This window comes from Oncorhynchus gorbuscha, linkage group LG08, assembly GCF_021184085.1.
Source record: "Oncorhynchus gorbuscha isolate QuinsamMale2020 ecotype Even-year linkage group LG08, OgorEven_v1.0, whole genome shotgun sequence".
NCBI classification, from domain to species: Eukaryota; Metazoa; Chordata; class Actinopteri; order Salmoniformes; family Salmonidae; genus Oncorhynchus; species Oncorhynchus gorbuscha.
The window spans coordinates 6,120,753-6,127,654 of NC_060180.1; the positions used below are offsets into that span (position 1 = coordinate 6,120,753).

Consider the following 6,902-nt stretch of genomic DNA (forward strand, 5'->3'; position numbering starts at 1 on the left):
AGAAACTTCCCCAAAACCAGAACTTGCAGTCACCCCTAAAGAAGAAATGTCCCCAAAACCAGAACCAGTAGTCATCCCAAAAGTAGAAACTTCCGCAAAACCAGAACTTGCAGTCACCCCTAAAGTAGAAACTTCCCCGAAACCAGACTCAACCATCACCCCTAAAGAAGAAACGTCCCCAAAACCAGAACTAGCAGTCACCCCTAAAGTAGAATCTTCCCCTAAACCGGACCCCATTGTCACCACTAAAGAGGAGACCTCCCCTAAACCGTACCCCACTGTCACTCCTAAAGAAGAAACAACCCCGCATCCAGAGCCAACTGTCACCGCTAAAGAGGACACATCACCACAACAGGAGCCAACGGTCACCCCTAAAGAAGAAACATCTCCTAAACTGTTCCCCACGGTTGCCCCTAAAGAGGAGAAATCCCCTAAACTGTACCCCACTGTCACCACTAAAGATGAGACATCCCAGCAACAGGAGCCAACAGTCACCCCTAAAGAAGAAACATCTCCTAAACTGTTCCCCACGGTTGCCCCTAAAGAGGAGAAATCCCCTAAACCAGAACTAGCAGTCACCACTAAAGTAGAAACTGCCCCAAAACCAGAACTAGCAGTCCCCACTAAATTAGAAACTTCCCCAAAACCAGAACTAGCAGTCACTGCTAAATTAGAAACTTCCCCAAAACCAGAACTAGCAGTCACGAACAGAGAAGAAACTTCCCCAAAACTAGAACCAGCAGTCACCGCTAAAGTAGAAACTTCCCCAAAACCAGAACTAGCAGTCACCGCTAAATTAGAAACTTCCCCAAAACCAGAACTAGCAGTCACCGCTAAATTAGAAACTTCCCCAAAACCAGAACTAGCAGTCACGAACAGAGAAGAAACTTCCCCAAAACCAGAACCAGCAGTCACCGCTAAATTAGAAACTTCCCCAAAACCAGAACTAGCAGTCACGAACAGAGAAGAAACTTCCCCAAAACTAGAACCAGCAGTCAGCCCTAAAGTAGAAACTTCCCCAAAACCAGACCCAACCATCACCCCCAAACAGGAAATATCCCCTAAACCATACTCAACCCTCACCCCAGAATTAACGACCACCCCTAAACCAGACTCAACCCTCACCCCAGAATTAACGACCACCCCTAAACCAGACTCAACCCTCACCCCAGAATTAACGACCACCCCTAATCCAGACTCAACCCTCAGCCCAGAATTAACGACCACCCCTAAACCAGACTCAACCCTCAACCCAGAATCAACGACCAACCCTAAACCATACTCAACTCTCACCCCAGAATTATCGACCACCCCTAAACCAGACTCAACTCTCACCCCAGAATTAACGACCACCCCTAAACCAGACTCAACCCTCAACCCAGAATCAACGACCAACCCTAAACCATACTCAACCCTCACCCCAGAATTAACGACCACCCCTAAACCAGACTCAACCCTCAACCCAGAATCAACGACCAACCCTAAACCATACTCAACCCTCACCCCAGAATTAACGACCACCCCTAAACCAGACTCAACCCTCACCCCAGAATCAACGACCACCCCTAAACCATACTCAACCCTCACCCCAGAATCAACGAACACCCCTAAACCAGACTCAACCCTCACCCCAGAATCAACGACCACCCCTAAACCAGACTCAACCCTCACCCCAGAATTAATGACCACCCCTAAACCAGACTCAACCCTCACCCCAGAATCAACGACCACCCCTAAACCAGACTCAACCCTCACCCCAGAATCAACAACCACCCCTAAACCAGACTCAACCCTCACCCCAGAATTAACGACCACCCCTAAACCATACTCAACCCTCACCCCAGAATTAACGACCACCCCTAAACCATACTCAACCCTCAGCCCAGAATCAATGACCACCCCTAAACCAGACTCAACCCTCACCCCAGAATTACCGACCACCCCTAAACCAGACTCAACCCTCACCCCAGAATTAACGACCACCCCTAAACCAGACTCAACTCTCACCCCAGAATCAACGACCAACCCTAAACCAGACTCAACCCTCACCCCAGAATCAACGACCACCCCTAAACCAGACTCAACCCTCACCCCAGAATCAACGACCACCCCTAAACCATACTCAACCCTCACCCCAGAATTAACGACCACCCCTAAACCAGACTCAACCCTCACCCCAGAATCAACGACCACCCCTAAACCAGACTCAACCCTCACCCCAGAATCAACGACCACCCCTAAACCATACTCAACCCTCACCCCAGAATCAACGACCAACCCTAAACCAGACTCAACCCTCACCCCAGAATCAACGACCAACCCTAAACCAGACTCAACCCTCACCCCAGAATCAACGACCACCCCTAAACCAGACTCAACCCTCACCCCAGAATCAACGACCAACCCTAAACCAGACTCAACCCTCACCCCAGAATCAACGACCACCCCTAAACCAGACTCAACCCTCACCCCAGAATCAACGACCACCCCTAAACCAGACTCAACCCTCACCCCAGAATCAACGACCACCCCTAAACCATACTCAACCCTCACCCCAGAATCAACGACCACCCCTAAACCATACTCAACCCTCACGCCAGAATCAACGACCACCCCTACAGAAGAGAGTGAAATGATGGGCAGTGGTGACAAAGCTAAGACAATCACACCACCAGAGAAACAGATGCCTGCAGTTGTAGAGAGCAAGGACTCACACAGGGGGGCGCCAGAAAGCAACACAATTCAGGAGAAACCAGAGGAACGTATGGACAAAGAGCCTGAGAAGGAACCCAAAGATGGAACCCCAAATACAGAGAGCGTGAAGACCAAGGCCTCTGAGTTAAAACCTGAACATGTTGAGATATCTATTACAAATATATCACCAGTGAAAGAACAGGATGTATCAGCCGTGGGTTTGAAAGATCAGACAGATGATGAGAAGATAACAGAACAGGTGCAATTTTAAATAGACGAGAACTGATTACTGCGAACAGGACAAGCCGCTGAGTCAATCGCAGCGAAGCAAGCTAAACCTAAAACTTGGGACTTAACCTCTTTATATAATGACTAGATTTAGAGGTCAGTAGAGGTTTTCTTTAAAACTGCATGGTTAGTTAGTACAAGCCTTTAAAGCAATATGAGAACTGATCCGCAGTAAATATTAACTGACACTTAATATGTAAAGTATCATGATTTGTGACTGTCAATTATGACCAGGGCCGCAACTTTCACTGGGGAAAGGGGGGACATGTCCCCCTCCCACATTCTGAAATAGTTTTTTTGTCCCCTCCGTTTCAACATTGGAATATGTTACAAAACGAGGCAGTGGTGTGCTTTTGGACCATGTGGATGCCTCCAAGTGGTCGGGTAGGCTGTTTGGAGTGTTTATCCGACTGGATATGATTTAATTTTTTACAATAATAATAACACTGCCCCACTTCTAAAATCAAAGATGCGCCCCTGATTATGAGGCACAATTAATGAACTCCTGCAAGAGAGATGTGCTGTAATATTGAATGTAACAAATCAAAAGCTGTATTTTGCTGTATCTATTTACTTCTCACTAATGGATGATAATGTGCATAGGGATGATAATGAGAATGGTTGATAATGTGATTTGATCATGCCTGTATGTGCTGAGCAATAAATGCTATTTCAAAAGCACTTCTGTTTCCAGCTATTCTTACATACTGTGCTGTATTTCACCTGATACGATGGCATCACATATAGAATTTCTTAACATTTCTTCCCGATGCAGAAGCTAGGTGAAATCCAACAGCACTAGGCTAAATTCAAAATAAATTTCCCCTTCGCCCACATCCAATTTCCCCAAAGCATGGCAAAAACTCACTGTTGAACCCTTTAAATTTCACAAAAATTTAAACGCAACATATTGAGTTACAGTTCATATAAGGACATCAATCAATTGAAATGAATGTATTAGGCCCTAATCTATGAATTTCACATGACTGGAAAAAACAGATATGCATCTGTTGGTCACTACAGCGGCTCCAACGCTCGTCGGATGTGGCAGGGCTTGCAAACTATTACAGACTACGAAGGGAAGCACAGCCGAGAGCTGCCCAGTGACACAGGCCTTCCAGACGAGCTAAATAACTTCTATGCTCGCTTAGAGGTAACACTGAAACATGCATGAGTGAATCAGTTGTTCCGGATGACTGTATGATCACGCTCTCCGCAGCCGATGTGATTAAGACCTTAAAACAGGTCAATATTCACAAGGCTGCAGGGCCAGACGGATTACCAGGACGTGTACTCCACGCATGCACTGGCCAACTGGCAAGTGTCTTCGCTGACATTTTCAACCTCTCCCTGTCTGAGTCTGTAATACCAACATGTTTCAAGCAGACCACCATAGCACCTGTCCCCAAGAACACTAAGGTAACCTGCCTAAATGATTACCGAACCGTAGCACTCACGTCTGTAGCCATGAAATGCTTTGAAAGTCTGGTCATGGCTCACATCAACACCATTATCCCAGAAACCCTCGTCGTTCTATTCCAATTTGTGTACCACACCTATAGATCCTGCCTGTTATGGCAACTGATCGGCCTCCGAACGCAAGGCACTACAGAGGGTAGTGCATATGGCCCAGTACATCACTGGGGCCTAGCTTCCTGCCAACCAGGACCTCTATACCAGGCGGTGTCAGAGGAAGGCCCGAAAAATTGTCAAAGACTCCAGCCACCCTAGTCAAATCAAATCAAATGTTGTTTGTCACGTACACATGGTTAGCAGATGTTAATGCGAGTGTAGCGAAATGCTTGTTCTTCTAGTTCCAACCATGCAGTAATATCTAACAAGTAATCCAGCCTAACAATTTCACAACAACTACCTTATACACACAAGTGTGAAGGAATGAATAAGAATATGTACAAAAAATATATGAATTAGTGATGGCCTGAACAGCATCGGCAAGATGCAGTAGAAAGATATAGCGTACAGTATATACATATGAGATTAGTAATGTAGGGTATGTAAACATTATATGAAGTGGCATTGTTTAAAGTGGCTAGTGATACATTTATTACATCAATTTGTCCATTATTAATGTGGCTAGAGTTGAGTCAGTATGTTGGCAGCAGCCACTCAATGTTAGTGATGGCTGTTTAACAGTCTGATGGCCTTGAGAAAGAAGCTGTTTTTCAGTCTCTCGGTCCCCGCTTTGATGCAACTGTACTGACCTCGCCTTCTGGATGATAGTGGGGTGAACAGGCAGTGGCTCGGGTGGTTGTTGTCCTTGATGATCTTTATGGCCTTCCTGTGACGTAGGGTGTGTAATATTTGTGTTGTGGAGAAATGACCAGGCAGGAGACGGGAGTACAGTTAGATTTCCTTTAGTCAAAACCCCCCGTACTCTACATTTCCCGGCACCCCAGTGCGCATGTGCATTTCCTATTAGGTGTAGTAATGTAACACTGCCGTAATGCATTACTGCTTAGTAACAGCACAGTAACTAATATAAACAGATGTAGATCCCAGATACTACACTCCTCCCCCATAGTGTTTAACTCCCAGAGAACAAGGTAAATATGTTAGGTAACTACTAATGCAATATCTGAACAATGCATTCTTAAACATTTTTCAACCACTGGGTTGAAGCAGACTTTTCAGAGCCCAGCACAAATCCAGGGGATTATTCTGCCCCGAAGATGGAGTTTGTGTCCTAATAACTAACCCAGGTAATGTCATTTTCCTTTTATCTAGGACATATTAAAGAGTTTGTTTGTTTTACTGTCTGTTACCTCCTGAAACAGCTCAACTCACAGGTCAAGCTTTTGAGGTGCCCTTCGCTGTCGAATAGGATATCTCCGCTCCTCCTGGGCTTCCGGTGGTGGACCAGGTTCGGGTTGAAGGTCAGGCTCTGTCTCTCCCGTACGTCCACAGTCAGGAGAATAGTCCTGGGGGTCGTTATTGTTCTTGTTCTCTCGGCATGTCTCTGCTGGGGCGTTGGACCGTAGCAGATGATCCACATAAACGTTGACCTGGCGATGACCAATTTGGACTTGGTAAGTCAAAGGTCCTCTGCGTTGCAAGATCACACCTGAGTTCCACAGGCGCTTGGGGTGTCTGAAATCACGTACCATCACCCTCTCTTCCTCTTTGAATTGAGCTTTCTTCTGCTGTAGCTGGTGCTTTGCCACAGTGTTTGTCAAGTCTGGTTTCAACAATGTGAGGCGGGTACGTGGTTGGCGTTTCAGAAACAGTTCAGCTGGTGTACATTCCGTTACTGTGTGTGGGGTGTTACGGTAAGTAAACAGGAACCGGGGAAGCCTTTGGTGGGTGGACACAGACTGAACCTTGAGTCTAGTCCAGGCCTTCTTAAAGGTTTGCACGGCTCTCTCTGCTGCTCCGTTTGATGCCGGATGGTAAGGTGGTGACAGGATGTGCCTTACTCCGTTGTTCTTGAGAAACATTTCAAAATCGTTTGACGTGAACGGAGGGCCATTGTCCGAATACGAGCTCCTTGACTATTCCAAAGGATGCAAACAGGTGTCTGAGATGATTGATGGTTTTCTCAGCTGTGATCAGTTGAGTAGGGAACACTTCCACCTACTTGGAATGGACATCGACGACAACAAGGAAATGTTGCTTGTCAATTTCGGCGTAATCCACATGGATGCGTTCCCAAGGTGTAGCAGCCCAGGACCATGAATGAAGAGGTGTAGCAGCCCAGGACCATGAATGAAGAGGTGTAGCAGCCCAGGACCATGAATGAAGAGGTGTAGCAGCCCAGGACCATGAAAGAGGTGAAGCCCAGGACCATGGATGAAGAGGTGTAGCAGCCCAGGACCATGGATGAAGAGGTGCAGCAGCCCAGGACCATGGATGAAGAGGTGCAGCAGCCCAGGACCATGGATGAAGCCCAGGACCATGGATGA

General features: G+C 46.7%; 1 pseudogene; it reads right to left on the reverse strand.

Annotated features, from left to right (window-relative positions):
- Positions 1–5,783: 5,783 nt before the first annotated feature.
- On the reverse strand, positions 5,784–6,651 carry LOC124042241 (annotated as a pseudogene).
- Positions 6,652–6,902: the final 251 nt, after the last annotated feature.